This window comes from Marmota marmota, unplaced genomic scaffold, assembly GCF_001458135.2.
Source record: "Marmota marmota marmota unplaced genomic scaffold, marMar, whole genome shotgun sequence".
Classification (NCBI taxonomy): Eukaryota; Metazoa; Chordata; class Mammalia; order Rodentia; family Sciuridae; genus Marmota; species Marmota marmota.
In genome coordinates, this window is record NW_026002626.1 from 202191 (window position 1) to 218327 (window position 16137).

The 16137-nt window shown below is 43.7% G+C and overlaps 1 pseudogene; it reads left to right on the forward strand.

Annotated features, from left to right (window-relative positions):
- Positions 1-455: 455 nt before the first annotated feature.
- LOC125614572 overlaps positions 456-16137 on the forward strand; it is a 52211-nt pseudogene continuing 36529 nt past the window's right edge.

Here is a 16137-nt window from a genome sequence, read left to right on the forward strand (position 1 = left end):
TCAGTCTAAAGAACTTCATGGCAAACAGTAAGGCCTTCATGAGTTCCCCACATAGAAAGGGTCTGGGAAGGTTTTATTTCTACACAGTGTGACCTGCAGGCTGCTGTGTCTTGGTCTACAGACAGTTTAGTAAGGAAGAAATGGTGTATTTGTGAGATCTAGTAAAAAACAATGAGCCCATAGAAAACTCACCTTTGGTGTTGGTTGTTTCCTGGGCTTGGAACACTAATTCTCTCTGAGAAGAAGTCTGGACTAGCTTAAGACCTGTACACACAGCCCTTCCTTGGGCACCTGGTTATGGAACAAGCCCAGGTCTTACCTTCTCAGCTCAGGGAGACCAATTACTTGCAGGAGATCATGTGCATGGATAAAACATTGACCATGTACTGCTCCTGGCTGCCTTTGGCCATCCACAGTCCTTACCTTCCCCTGACTTCCAGAAAGCAGGGGCAGAGATGGCTCTTTATGCTTATGCCATCCTGGGTCCAGGTAAGTGAATCCCTCTAGGTCAGTTTCCTAAGCCTTCAGTCCCCTCCTGAGAGCCTCCTCTGTAGCCCCACACTGGATCCTTGTTCTTCTGTCCGGAGAGCTCTATTTGTGGGAGGCCAATTCAAATATAAGTTCATGCATGGATCCTGCTAAAAATATCCTTGGCCCATCCTGATAGATATAGTTTTGGAAGCAAATGGATTTTTCCTATTAACTGTTGCAGCCTCATGAAAAAGCAGAGTTCTTTAGCAAATGATTGTCCACTCATCCAGGAATGAAATGGAGCCCACAGATCATCAAGCTCAGTCCTATAGTCAGACAGGTCCTGCAACTGTCCTTGCTGTCTATGTCAGTGGGCCAGATTTAATTAAACAGCTGTGATGCACAGGCTGTGGCTAAACTCTTAAGGTTCATAGTAAATTCTGCCATGACTCCAAGATGGATGGAGATGTCCACAGATCCCTGTGCTGGCCTCAGCTTCATACCAGGGACAGCACCAGACATTGAATAGTCATTAGCACCCTTAGGAGAACCCCCTCCATCTCTGGGGCTCTTGCTTACTTGTGCCTTCACAGCATAGGAAACACCACAGGGCTCCAAGGAGGAGTTTGCTGGGTCATCAAAGATCTTCATGCACTGTAAGTTCAGTGGCCTGGGTCTGGGATTGTGATATCAAGAAATTGGGAATTCAGCAAGATGCAAATTGTGGCAATGCACAAATTAGCTTCTTAGACCTGGGATTTTATGACTTTTGAAAAACAGAATCTGAAGGCATAAATGTTTTAAAAACCTGGAAATTGACCCCGATTAGGCAAGATTGGAGAGCATAAATGCCAAGTTTTAAGTCAACAATTACTCTGAAGATAAAAACAAAGAAAAATAGTAAGTGTTGCCGCTTAAGAGAGAGTGTGTGTGCGTATGTTTGTGTGTGCGCATGCACACATGTGTACATGCATTGTGTACATGTACATGGATGGCTGGCTTTTATTTTTTAATATGTTACAGTCACGTAAAAATTGACAAATTTGAACTTCTAATGCAAAATCACAAGATCATGTGGTCCTGGGCCCTGGGATTATGTAGGCTTCACCTGGAGTTGAGTAAAGGTTACCCTTTGTGTAAGGCCTGCACCCCCCAGTTCACCACAGTCTCCACTACTCCCTCATCTACCCCAAGGAGGTAGAGGGACATTTGTCACTTCACATCATACTTGTGAGACTGGCTTTCTGATCTTAGATTTTAGATGAAAGTGAGTTTTTCTTGTAGTGTGGTCTCATTCTATCTTCCTGATGGAGATTTCTATATCTTTATAGCCCCTAAGAGGAGAAAACTGGATTGTGTTCTGCTAAGCAATGTCTGGGTGGTCAAGGGTTCCTGAAATCAAATCAGAAGAGAAAAGACTACAGAAAATGTGAGTATTTAGTCTTGTGATGAGAAGAAGAGGCCCAGGGGTGAGGTGGTGACAACACTGTTATGTCTTTCAAGGGCCATCATGTGGAAGAGGGAGATTTGTGCTTTTTGCATTCCTAAAGTGGAAGTTAAAAAGAACCATTTTTAGTTCAATATAAAAAAAAGGGCTGCAGAGATAGTGAGTTCTTTGTTTAAGCTTTCAGACAGACGATGGTGTCCAGATCCTAACTTCACTTCCCTTACCACTAGACCTTGGGCAAATTCCATAACTCATGTGAACTCAGATCCTTATCTACAAATGGGGATGATAATGATATAGTAAAAAGTTACCTTCTATAGAGATTTCTTCTAATGTCATTGTGCAAGGAAGAATGAACAGCAATCAAAATAGTTTTGGAAATTCCTTTAGAGGAGACTTGGGTTTTGGAAGTTCAAAAACCAGTTGATTAAAAAAGTTTTTTTTTTTCTTGCTTTAAGCCACAGGGAAAGGGCAAAGGTTAGTTTAAAGGAAATGCTGAGGGGAGCTGAGCTAAGCTGCATTAGGTAGCACCCTCTTTTTCTTCTCTGTGTCTTCCGGTGGAAGTTTCATCTGGTGGCAATCTAGGTATTCTGAGCATGTCTAATTAAATTGCTGTTTGTTATATCTCTGTGTGATAAAGTCTAATGTGGAATTTGGGAAATGATTAAATGAGAATGTATATCTAAAGAGAGTTATAAAGTGTTTGACCTGTCGTATGTCAATGTTGCATTGATAGATGTGCATATTTGTATCTATATCCATATACATGTCCACATTCACGTCTACAAATCTTAACCTCTACTTGGTTGTAATGGCCACATATCTATGGCTGTGTCTATGCTCTTCCCAGCCCTGAGCACAGTCTGGAACAAGTAAATGTTGTTTAAAATTACAAATGAGTGAACGCTAGAGATTCCTGGAGGTGAGAGAAGATACCATGCATGAGTGGTTTTCTCATCTTTGTGGGGCATCTCCACCAAATTTCCTGTTACTGGAAACCTTCAAAAAGAGGTGGAGGGGGCTCTAAAGCCATAGGACTTGGTGATGGGTGGAGACGTGTGCCTGGCCTGTGGTTCACCTTCTTCTGCCCTCCTGGGGATATTCCATTCTGCAACAGGTCTTGATCATCTGCTTCTGGGGTGCAGTGCATATAGAACCACAAAAGCTACCATGATGGAGCATGTGTGACATGTCCCCTTAGCAGTTTTCAACAGCACATGAGTATTAAGAGATATTATTTGTTGAACATTTACTAAGGGCCAAGTACTATCATAATAAGGACATTAGTACTGTTGAACCTCTTCATTTTCACATGGGCCTTTATGCTAGGCAATATCAGGGCCTGGAGTTTGCACACAAGTAAACAGCATGTAGAAGGGTGATGGCACTTCCTGGAGCTCAAGTGGAGTCTCTCAAGTGGAGAGCTCAAGTGGATGTGGAGATTGCAGTCCCTTCCAGGGCCTTCAGACCTGTGAATAATGAGTGTCACTCTAAAGTCATGTACTGCATTGTGTGGGGGAGGTGGCAGTGACCTTCAGGGAGTCACTAGATGATGGCTTTCTCTGGATCATACATGCCTGGAGGGCATGTATGTTAGTCCCTGTGGTTGCTGTAGCAGATCACCATGAACTTGGTGGTTGCCTGTGGTTCTGGAGGTGGGAAGCCTGGGAGAGGCTTGGAGAGCCACCTCCTCCTCGAGGCCCAGGGGACACCTGTTTACTGCCTTTTCCAGCTTCAGAAGTAGGCTACCTTCCCAGATCATGTCTCTCCTTCATCTCAAAGTTAGCAGTGTGGTGCCTTCACCTCTCTCCATGGCCTCTGATCCCACCACCACATCCTCTTTGGCTATAGCTCTCCTCCTCCCCTCAGGAAGACCTGCCCCAAAACTGCCCCTGTCAAGGTTCTTAAAGGCATTTCTGACATTCCTTTGCTACACATGTTGCTTTCCTAGGGCTGGTGTCACAAGTTATTATAAATATGGTGACTTAAACAATAGAAATTTATTCTCCTGTAGGTCAAAAGTCTGAAAGCCTTGCTTCCTCCAGTAACTCTAGAGAGGGTCCTTTCTTGCCTTGTGTGGCTTCTGGTGGCTCTGGACATTCCTTGGATTATGACCAATTCCCTTTAATCTCTGTTTCCCTTGTCATTGAATTTGGATTCATCCTGATTCAGGATGATTTCTTCTTGAGATCCTTAAGGTTTATATCTGCAAACCCACTTTTCCAAACAAGGTTGTGTTTTATTGCATTTGCAATTGTATTGTGTCAATGAGTTGTGGCTTCCAGAGCCACCGAGGCCAGTCAAGTTCCTTAGCAGGGGATGAACTCTTTCATGCTCTCAGAGAAATCAATATAAGCACAAGCAGACCTTAAAATGGTGCCTCCAATCTATGGCTGCTATCACTATGTTTCTGGTCTTCAGGTATCAGCTGGACTCATAATAATGAGATGTTAAAGGGCCAATGAAAGAATATTAACATGTGAAAGCCTTACCTACCCAGGAAGGATCTTGTTTCCACAGGTGGTCTGTGAGGGGTCAGGTAAGGCAGTGGACATCAGAAGAAACAAAGTCTGCCACTCAGTAGCCTGTGGGCTGCTGGCCACCAGACAAAGCCTAGAGGGTCCAGGCAGCACCTGGAAAAGCAGCCTCACTCCTTGGATCATTGTATCCCTTTGAGTGTTGCAAGGAGTTTCTCCCAGAGACTGTACTTTCAGACAGGATTGGCTGGATGATTGTGTGTTCTCAATGGGGCCCTTACAGAGAAAAAATGGCTGAGCCAGGCACTTCAATCTTCAGGTATGAGTGGTACTGGTCAGGGTGGCAGGTCATGGGCTCAGGCAGAGCTAAGCTGTACTCCCTGTTTGGTATGGATTGTTTTTGTTGTTGTTACAAATAAGAGAAAGCCCATCCAATGGCCCTCAACTAATGCTAATTCTACTTGGAAGAACAGAGAAAAATTCCAAAAAAGATCAAATGTTATTCTTTCTCATTTTGCAATGCTTCACTAAAATTCCTCTTAAATCCTCAGTTATTCTATTTCTGGGCATGAATTTCTTCCCTTCACACACTGCCAGGAGCCATGCAGTTCAGAAGAAGTTGTCAGGCAGTTTGGAAGTTATTGCCTAATTTTGTCCTTCATTATGGAAGTTATTGCCTAATTTTGTCCTTCATTATGTTGGACTTTTATTGCTCCATTCTAATTGGAGACCTGTCACATATTTCCTGTTGGCCAGGGCTGGGCACTGCTGCCTTCTCAACCTTCTGTTTCTGTCAGCTTCACTGTGATTTCAATATTAATCAGATCATTTTTTTCACCTCTGTCTTTGGCATCTCTAATTAGAATTGTTTCTGAAGAATTCAGGGAGATCTTGGAGCAGTCCTGCATGAACCTACACACCTCTGCCTTCACTTGCCCAGGATGCATGCCCATGGTTCCTCTCTCCCCTTCTGGGGGACGCTCATCTGCTCTTCTCTGGCAAGGCCCTGCTTGCTACAGGGTTGGGGTTTTGCTGGAGATGTGGGGCTGTGATTGTGCTGCAGACTTCAGGCCTGGACAGGTACAATCCCTAGTGTCCTGTGTCTTCTGAGGACATATTTATTCTGTGATCAGTAGGAGGAAAGGGAGCCCTCCATTGTGCTTTGGTTCTTGGTTCACAATTTAAACTCCTGCCATGCAGCTTTGGTGGTGGGAAGGGTGTTTCAGCTTCCCTGAGCCTCCAGGAATAAACTCAGAGGAGCTAAGCAAACTTCATAAATTAACTGGATCACACAACTGTGACACAGGGAGGCATGGATCCAGGCACACAGGCCATGTGATGAGGCTGCTGCCTCCCTCTGCCATTTTTCTATCTATCAGCTTTAATGCAGCACAACTGACACTCAATGAACTGCACATATTTAAGTGGATATTTTGGTACATTTTGTTGGTTTTGTGGGTGCAAAATCACCATCAAAATTGAGGCAGTGAACATATCTTTAATCTTTGATTTTTTTCTTCATGCTTCTTTATGATCCCTTCTCTTTTGCCCCTCTCCATTTGTCTCAGGTAATGACTTATATGCTCTTTGAGCCTGAAGATTAATTTTTATTTTCTGGAGTTTCATATAAATGAAACAATAAAGTATTCTTGCTATCTCTATCTTCACCCCCCCCCTCATCTCTCTCTCTCTTTTTTTCCCCTCATCATGATTAACTTGAGATTTATCCTTGCTGGTATGTGTCTCAATGATTCCTCTTTTACTGCTGAGTCATGTTCCACCATGTGAATATATCAGTTTGTCCCCCTGTGGCTGGACATTCAGGTTGTTCCTGATTGGGATAATGCTGCTGGGAGCGTTCATGCAAGCTTTTGTCTGACATTTCAAGCTGTCATTTCTCTAGGATTACACTTAAATTCATGTTGATCTCGTTAGGAAACTGCTAAATTGTTTCCTGAAGTAGGTGTGACATTTACATCCCTGCCCTGGGTGTCTGAGAGTCCCATTGCCTCCACAGTTTTGTCAGCACTTGGTTTCATAGTCCTGTTGATTGTAGCCATTCTGATGGGTCCAGAGAGGTGTGCCATATTGGTTTTATTTTGCATTTCTGAAATAATTAGTGCTATCAAGCTTACTTCCAAGCACTTTTTGACACGTAGTGATATTTGGTAAAGCGCTGCTCAAATTTTTTGCCTCATAAATTTTTAAAAATAGTTGTGATTGAGCTTATCTCATATGATTTGAGAGACTTTATCCCAGATTTTGACCTTTCATGCACTTTCATCTTTTGAAGTGCATAAAATTTTCTCTTGATGAGATATAATATATAATTTTTTTTCTTTTATGAGTTAAGCTTTTTTCCTGTAGAACCTAAGAAGTAATTGCCTAGTACATATTCACAAGATTTTTCTCAAATACTTTTTATTTTATTTTATTTTTTAGTTCAGCTGGTACATTTAGGTCTGTGACATAATTTTTCTGAGTTAATGTTCCTCTATGGGAGGTAAAGGTTTATAGTCATCTGTTTAGCATGGATTTTCCAGGAGTCTCAGCACCATTTATTGAAGACCATTCTTTCCATGTTGAATATCCTGGCATCCTTGTTCTCTATAAAAACAGAGTTTTATTCTGCCTTTCTTGCCTGGAAGGCTTTCATTGTCGTGCATAATCACCCTGTGAGGTTTGCCTGTAATGAATTGCTCACAAAGCCTTGACCAAGTGTCATGAATGTCCTCCCTGTGCTTGGCCCTGGGGAGAGGACATTTACCTTGCTCCAGTATGTTTAACTCTAGCTGTTCTGTTGCTCTTCAAGTGACTTTCATTGAGTTTGAGGAATTTCCCTTCCATTCCTGCTTGTCGGTTTGTTTGTGTGTCTGTTGAGATGACTGCATGGTTTTTGTCCTTTGTTCTATGTGGGGTTATAGAGAAAAAGAGTTTTGAAGTATTTTGAAATTGTTTTTGTTCACAAAGTGGGAGATGACAGCACTGTAGGCCACCTCTTTTTGGATCATGTTTAAATTTCAATTTTAAGTTAAATTTTTGCTTGTTTGTCCCCTAATTCCATAGAAGGGTGGGGAAGTTGCACCAGAACTGTCTTTGGTTATTTAACAACACTGAGAAGGAAATGCTCTGTGAGCAGGTTCTTTGGTGAGCTGATGAGCTCCTGAGCTCCCGAGGGCAGCAGACATATCCAGCTGTCACACCCTGTTCCAGCTCCTCCCCTGTCACCTGGGGAGCAAGTACTGCTGGAGGAGTGTGTGAATGGCACTGTGAATGTGCCAAAGGGAACATGCAGCAGGAGTTTGGTGTGGCCCTCCCCTGAGACACAGTGCTCCCTGCTCAGCTCTCTCCCATGTGCAATGCTGCTGTGATTCCCCCTTCTGAAAGGGCCTGGTGGACAGGCTGTGAAGCTCCTCCCCTCAGCCCTCCAACTGGGCAGGGCATTGTTCATTTGTCTGCTCAGTGCACCTGGTCACTGAGCCTGGCACCAAGCATGTGCTCTATGAATAGATGCCTAGTGCAGCCTCTGGGTGATCACTGGGGCCAGAAGAGGACAACACTGCTGTGGAAGAGGTGGGTCTGTGCAGTCAGGGGACGTGGTCTAAATCTACACAGGCTTTGATTTAGGGGGATCCTAGGAAGGCTGCTCTTTGAAAAGAATTCTTTTAAACATAACAGCAGAATCCATTTTGCATAATTATACAAGCATGGAGTGTATCTTATTCTAGTTTGGACCCCATTCTTGTGCAAGGTGGTGGGGTTCACTGTGTTATGTTCATATATGAACTCAGAAAAATTATGTTATATCCATTCCACTGTCTTTCCTTTTCTTGTGCCCCCTCCCTTACCTCCATTCTCCTATTTCTAATCCCCTGACTTTTACCCTCTTTGCCCTTTATTGTGGTTTACCTTCTACATATCAGAGAAAATTTTCAACCTTTGGTTTTTTAAGATTGGTTTATTTCACTTAGCATGGTAGTCTCCACTTCTATCCATTTGCTAGCATATGCCATAATTTCATTCTTTTTTATGGCTAAGTAATAGTACATTATGTATATGTACCACATTTTCTTTATCCATTTATCCATTGATGAACACCAAGGTTGGTTCCATAGCTTAGCTATTGTGAATTGAGCTGCTGTAAAAATTGATATGGTTGCATCACTGTAATATGCTGATTTTAAGCCCTTTAGACATAGATCAATGAGTGGAATAGCTAGGTCAAATGAGGGTTCCATTCGAAATTTTGCAAGGAATCTCCATACTGATTTCCAGAGTGGTTCCACCAGTTTGCAGTTCCACCAGCAGTGTATGAGTGTAACTTTTCCCCACATCCTTGCCAATATTTATTACTTCTGTACTTGATCATTGCCATTTTGACTGGAGTGAGATGAATCTCAGTGTAGTTTTAATTTTCACCTTTCTACTTGCTTCAGATATTGAACATTTTAAGTGAGCCTCAGAGTTGGACTCTGTAAAGCCTTGGAGCTACTGGGCACCCATGCATTTTACATGCATGAGTTCATGCAATACTGTGCTCACAGTGTCTGAACCTCACATAGCCTGGCTGTAGAATCCACATCTTACATGGATGCCAACACATGGGGAAGTCAGTTATCCCCAAATGAAGCAAGCACAGTGCAGGGTCTTGCCTCTGAGCAAGGTTCTCAGGCTGCTTTCTTTGGTGCTCCTTGACTTCACACTGAATGTACCCTGGGCTTGGTCTAGCTGCTGATCTTTTGGGTGGGCTGTTCTCTCCCTACTCTTAGATTCACATTGGTCATTTTGAACCTACCTTGAGAGGTTATGATTATTACCTTCTGCAGATAAAGGTGTGTCCTCTTTTTCTCTTAAATATCTCAAATGTATACAGAGAAATTCACTCATGTTAGGAACTAAAGAACATCAAAGGAATGAAAGACTGGAACACCTTTTGTAGCTAAAGTCCTGGCATGAAGGAGACATGATGAACATAGATGAGAGATTCAGAGACTCTCACATGTTTTCCCCCAATACAGGGAGATTAGCAGGAGCAATTTATTAGTGCTTTGTTGATGTTTCTCAGTAGAATGTTATGGACTCTTGGAAGTGATCGCTGCCTGTTCAGCTGGTAAAATATGAATTCTATCTCAGAAGAAAATAAGGGTGTGAGCTTCTTTGGGGAGCAGGCAGAGGGGATTGCATGGTCTGCTGTTCATCAGACATGGGCTTGTCACTTGCATTCATTGTCAAGAGGAACGGGCTCCCAGCAGTGAGAGATCCTTTTTCCCACACACAAAATCTTCTCATCCTTCTCTGATTATATTGTGTCTCATGTGCTCTTGGTTCTCTCAGCCCTCTTCTACTTACAATAATGAAAGACCTGAGACTGGATAGCTTTATAAAGAGAAGAGGTTTCATTTTGCCTCATGGTTCTGGAGGTGCAAGGTCAAAGGATTCCATCTGATAATGACCTTCTTGCCAGTAGAGTTCTGAGTTCATGTGACCAGAGACAAAAAGCACACTTTGAAAACTTGCTACTTCATGTAGAAGTCACAGTAACCCCTTTGGATAACAGGAATCTTACCTCTGTGAGAAATGTGTTCTCCTGTCCTAACACAAAGAATGGACTAAGAGTTGCAAAGAATCACAAAAAGCCAGGCTTTACTGACAACCATGCAAGCCTGGGTTTCAGAGGACACAGGCACACCCCCTACTATTAAAACCAGCATTTTTTCCTCTAGAGGTGCAAGGTCTCTCCCCAGATCCTCAGTGCCTGAGAACTATGGGGTGCACAGTCTTCCTGAATGTCACCCAAATTTTATTCTCCCCTATTGGTTATTTAAAGGGATATAACTGGAGTTTCTCCATCTCATTTTGTTTTCCTGGGCAGGAAGGCCTTTCTGGGATTGGTCTGTCCTGTGTGAGGTTTTTCTCTGTTGGTCAGGTTGGGCCCTTTACCCTCACCTCCTGTGTGTCAAGTTTGTCTTTTTTCCTCACTCAGGTGTTAACTGCTGGTAACCACTTGTTTGGTTTCCTCTTTGGCTGATTTACAGTAATTTTGCATTTAAGACTAAAGGTTGCATTTTGATAATGGACTGCTGGACTTTCTATTTCTCACCTCCACTGCAGAGATGAAGAGACTACTATTCCTAGAGGTAAACTGTCCAGGCCCATGCATGTGTGAAGGAAGGCACAAGAAGCTGGAGCCCAGGTTCAGGTTACTCCAGAATCTGCACTTCACTGATGATGTGCTGCCAACATAGATGTGATCTGTAGAATTTAAGGAAGATTTAATGAATCTGGAGGATTCTGATTTGGGAGTGGGATGTCTGGGGTGCAGGGTGTGGGAGGGCACAGTTCTGCTGGAGGACATTTTGATGAAGGGTGTTATGGTGAATCAGAGCCCTAAAAGGAAACTGCAGTCTGGAGAGATGTCAGCAGCACTGAGTAAACAGACTGCAGTCCTGTGTGAAGCCCAGGCCACTGGTCTCTTGAAGGTGGGGAGAGAGTGCAGCCTGCACAGCTATGTGGCATCAGGAAAGCCACTGCTCTTGAGGAGACCATAAGGATGAAATTGGAGGTGACACCTGATCCCTGAAATTCAAAATGTGGATCATTAAGAAATTGATGACCATCCCCAATCCACAACAGTTCCTGGCCCAGGCCCATCAAACAACAGAGGTGGCTAATGGCACAGCACAACACAGCCATGGCATCCTGGCCGAAGGAGGCCCTTCTTGGGCAAACCAACAGGTGCGTACCTGCAGCCTGCCTAAGAATGAATTCTTTATGGCGTCTTATTTGAGTCAGGGCAGATGGGTATGGAGCTTGAGAAGAGTCCTTAAAGATGGAACTGGAACATCTATAAGAATAGAAACAAAACAATATAGCAGAATCCCACAAAAAATGCTTCTTTTGAGATGTGCACTTTGCCTTGGTAAGCTAGGTGGGTTGTGGGGTGGCCTGGGTGTGTGGTGGGGTTGGCCTGGTCACTGTCCCCAGTGAAGAAGCTGAGCTCTGTATCTCTGGAGGCTGAGGCAAAGATGTGTTAATCAGGACTGTGGCTCTGAGTGGCAAGATCCAACTACTGAGTTCCCCCAGTAGAGGGGTGTGATGGTGACATAGCAGACAGTGGGAGGCATGGGGTCTTGGTTATGGCAGCAGCCAGAGAATGGATCTGTTCACTATACTTTCTGTTCTTGTAACCATGCACCAACTTTTTTCAACTTTCACCAACTTTCAGGATCACAGCTGTTTTAGTCTCAAGTCACATCTATGTATCATTGTAAAAAGAGAAGAGAAGAATCTTTTACCCTCCTGTTCAAAAACTTTTGAGGAAGTCTCCTGGACAGTTGAGAACAATCCAACTCCTCAACTTTGTGCTGGGGCTGGTGGAGGAATCTTGGCTGGGGTGGCGATCGGGGGGCAAGTAGTGTGTGCATGCTCAGGGAGTCGATTGGGCATGCCTAGGTTACATATTTATCTGGCAAGAAGAATCTTAGGACATAGGAACAGGCTAGAGTTACTAGGTAGATGAATAAGACAAGAGCCCCTCTGCAAAGATTTCTGCTTTAGAAGTTAAAAATTCAAGTGTGTTTCCAGACCTAACTGTTGGGTCTGGGAAATCCGGAAATGCAGGTGATATTCTAAGTTACCAATGGCTTCCCTCAGAATTCATGTGTGGAAGAAAAGCAAGCTTAGCACAGGAGATGTGAGCCCTCTGTTGTGAACTTTGTTCTTGATGGTGACTGAACAGTTCACCAGGTAGTCCAAGAACACCCAGGTCCTCCTGGCAGGAGAAGCTGGCAAAGGCAGAGATGCAGAACAGTAGGGCATAAGATCACAGAGAGCCTGGGAGGCAGGCAGCAGCTTGGTTGTGAAGGACATTCCAGCTTCTATCCTGACATCACTAGAGGATGTTATTTTATTAAGTGAGAATTTTAGAAAGTAAACTGAAAATAAAGGTGATTTTGGCAATAGGGTGAGGGATGGGTGAGAGGTAGGAAAAGGCCCTTGAAGAATACCCTTCTATTTCTCCATTAAGAAACCAGAAATGGTTCAGACCAGCAAGAAACAGGTCAATGAAGCTGAGTGGATTTATTATGAAGAGGACCTTGCCATCCTCATGGTCCACACTCTCCTAAATCTCCGCCCAGTCCCACCCAGTCTCTCTCTATGCCATGTCCTTATTGTCTTCCATACCATTTAGCTCTGGTTGACATTGTGATATTTGTTTGCTGTATTTATTATTGGCATTTGAAAATTTGCTGCCCCATGTCCCCACATCATTCTGTGAAATGACAGTGTGTCTAAATTGCTAAGCAAATGTCTGGTCAAGTGATCATGAGGCATGATTTTCATCTTGCCAGGAACCCATGATGTGATAGGACATCTCCCAGGAGCACCCACCCCTGGAGAAGGAAAGTTTTCCTCTCTGAAGTGTGTGCCATAAACAGGGAAGAGCACTATGGAATGTCATGCCTGGCTTGGGGGCAAGTTTTGCCCCCCAAATCATAACTTTGGTCTCATGAGCTTATAGCCAGGTCACAGGAGTGAGGCTCTGTGAGAGATGCTCCTGAGACTCTCATGCCTTCTCACCCCCTTTGAACCATATGGAAAAAAGGATGTGTTCAGAGCTGTTTGAGGGGAGGGGAGCAGTAGTTGGCAATGCAAGGGAGAGCAAAGCTTTGCCTACAGACAACACAGTGGGGAAAATACTGCTTGGGTGGTTCTTGGCTACCGTGAACCTGGTGTCAATCATCTGTAATGAGGAAGCAGCCTGTGTGCCGACCTCTCTCACCTAATTAGACCAACATAGGAGACACCTGTGTGAGTCTGCACAGGTTGATAATTATCTTTCCCCCATTTTTTCTGTAACTTGCTATTTGGGGTGATACACTTCACTGAGCCATACTCCATGCTTTTGTGTTGTTGGCTTGTTTGTTTATTATGGTCTGTAATTAGAGCCTCTCTCCTGTCATGTGTGGGCTTCTTGCTGCTCCTCAGAGGGCACAGCCTTGGTCATGGTCATTGCCTTCTGGTAGGACAATGGGTTAAGCAGTGCTCTTCCACTGCCTAGAACTTGAAGTCTCTGCTAAGCAGTCTAAAATTCAAATTCTGGCCTTTCAAATCAATCTACAGATATTGCTTCAGAGTTTCCTCAAGCATGGCATGTGTGCCCTTCTGGTACATAACATGAGACTTGGTGGGATTTAAAACAAGTAGCTATCAGATTGTTTTAAATGTACCTCAGGAAATGATGCATTTAGTGCAAGGAGCCCATTCCTCATGAATGCATTTTATTGGGGGCTGAGCTGCATGGGCAGAACTGAGCTATTACTGGTCATTCCCAAACTGAGACATGGAGGGACAGGAACAGGTCGTGTCTGTGAAAATTATGAACCTACAGTAAGTGACTTCCTACCTGGATTGTTGGAGAGATGGAGGGACTGAGGGTATGGGTCACCAGCAGAGTTCCTCCTGCTCTCATTTGAAAGCATTCAAAGTTCCACTGGGCTGTCTTTCCCGGTGGGAAATAAAAGTTGTTTATGAAGAAAAGACATGGCAGAGACTGTGACCATGCCACACAGATAACTGAACTTTGGGAGACTTGGCCTGAGAAGTCATTGGCTCAAACCTCACAGGAACTTAAATCTCCATTATTTTTGTTACTTTATAAACACATATTGTGCTGTCAGGTGCTAGAGTTGCACAGGTGATTAAGGCCTGACCCTTAGCCTCACAATTTAGAAATGCTCCTTTAAAGTGTGTGCAAACTGATATGGGGACAGGAGAGTCATGGCTGACAGGCAGTAGTGACTTCCTGGAGCAGGTGGTTTGGGGGCTGTATCTCAAGTGATGGCAGGAGGAATGCAAGTACATTACAGTAAGAATCCCTGTAATTTCACCCCCGGGGGGCTACTTCTCAGGCCATCCCTCACCAGAATTGTAGCCAGTTTTCAACCAGCAATTGCCATGCTAGAAAGGAAAGAGTCAATCAAGGGGTGGATTCTGGTGACTAACTGGGCCACCAAGGCCTGCCCAAGCACCAGGCTTTCCTCTCTGACTCTGGTTGGGTGCTGGTTTCCCGGACTGCCTCAAAATCTTCACTATGTGAGAATGGGTGTCCAGACATCTCTTGGCACAGAAAATAAGTCTTGCCTCTTCCAGGTGTTCAACATGGACTTTTCTATGAATTGTAGTAGGTGATTGGAGGCTACTTTTCTCCTTTTCCTTAAATCTCAGAGATAAAAATTCTCAGCTTCTGATTTTTACAAGTTAAGTTTACAGTTCACTCCATTTACACATTTACACCATTCTTTTTGTAAAACTTTATCTTCTTTAAAAAATTATTTTTCATTGTGGTGGTACACATCTGTAAACCCAGTGGCTTGGGAAACTGAGGCAGGAGGATCACAAGTTCAAAGGTAGCCTTAGCAACTTAGAAGACCTTGTCTCAGAATAGAAAAATTAAAAAAAAAGATGTGTGGGGATGTGGTTGAGCACTCCTGGGTTCAATCCCTAATACCTCCCCACTAAAAGTAGTTTCAAAACAAGTTTGAAAAATACACATAATTCTATCCTTCAGTATTCCTTTACTTTCTGAGACCATGCTAATCCTGCAAAATATTTGTATTTTATATGAATGATTTATAAACCCACCATGAAGACTTAAGCTCATGGTCCCAACACCAGTGCATGTGGCACATGGCACGTATGCTCCAGAGATACTCCCCAGAAGCCCTGTGCCTGGTTACAACTGTGCAGGATTCTGGCAACACCATGTGCTTCTGGGCTCATCAGGTAGAAACTCTGTCCTTCCAGGCATGTGAAGCCTAGGACTCCTATAAAAACCTGTAAGTGCTGGTGGTACATTTTATGTCTTCTCTGTGAATGGATAAAGTGCTTAAATGAAGTCATCTCATAGATAAGCACATGAGAAGGTTTGCACCAAAATCATAACCTTGGGCTTTGGTTGCTGGCATAGTCTTGATAAGGGGCACCATTTTGGTAGTGCTTGTCTAAAAAGGTAGATTTGAACTTTGCTGAATGCAATTTGGGCAGGGATTTCTTTACAAGAAAAAGACTGGCTTTTTTGTCCAGTTTTTTTTTTTCCTCTATAGAGGTGGTTCAGCAATGGGGGATGAGGGGCATAGAGTCTCTTTCATCAGGAGATGTCATGGGCATCTCAAATTAAGGTAAGCAGCATCCCTTTGTTTGGATGGATTGAATGTAGCCAGCAAGCCCTGGGCATCTCCTAAGCACAGAGAGTGCACATGTGATTCCATCTAGATAAAATTCTAGAGAATCCAGAGAAGTCTACAGTGGAAAAATCTCATCAGCAGTTGCATGAAGCCAGGAACTCAGGGAGTGATGGATGGAAAAGAGGCACTCAGGGCAACAGAAATTTTCTGAGTGTAGGGTGGTTTCATAGATATACACAGTATCAAATTCACAGACCTGTACCCTTTAAATATATGCATCATATTAATTATACATTAATTATAAATTATATCTCAGCAAGGGTGGTTAAAGGTCCCCCTGTGTGCATTCACCTTTCCCCATCAGCCTATGGTCCTCTAAAGCCAAGGCCACGTATTCCTTGTGTGGGCTGCACCAAGGTAGCAAAGCATTGCACCCAGGAGGCCTCTGACACAGAGCCCCAGTGTGAACACACAGTCTGCATCTCCCAGCTGTGATCACTGGAGAAGCAGACTAACCTGAGCTTATGTTTTCCCATCCATAACATCGGGACACAAC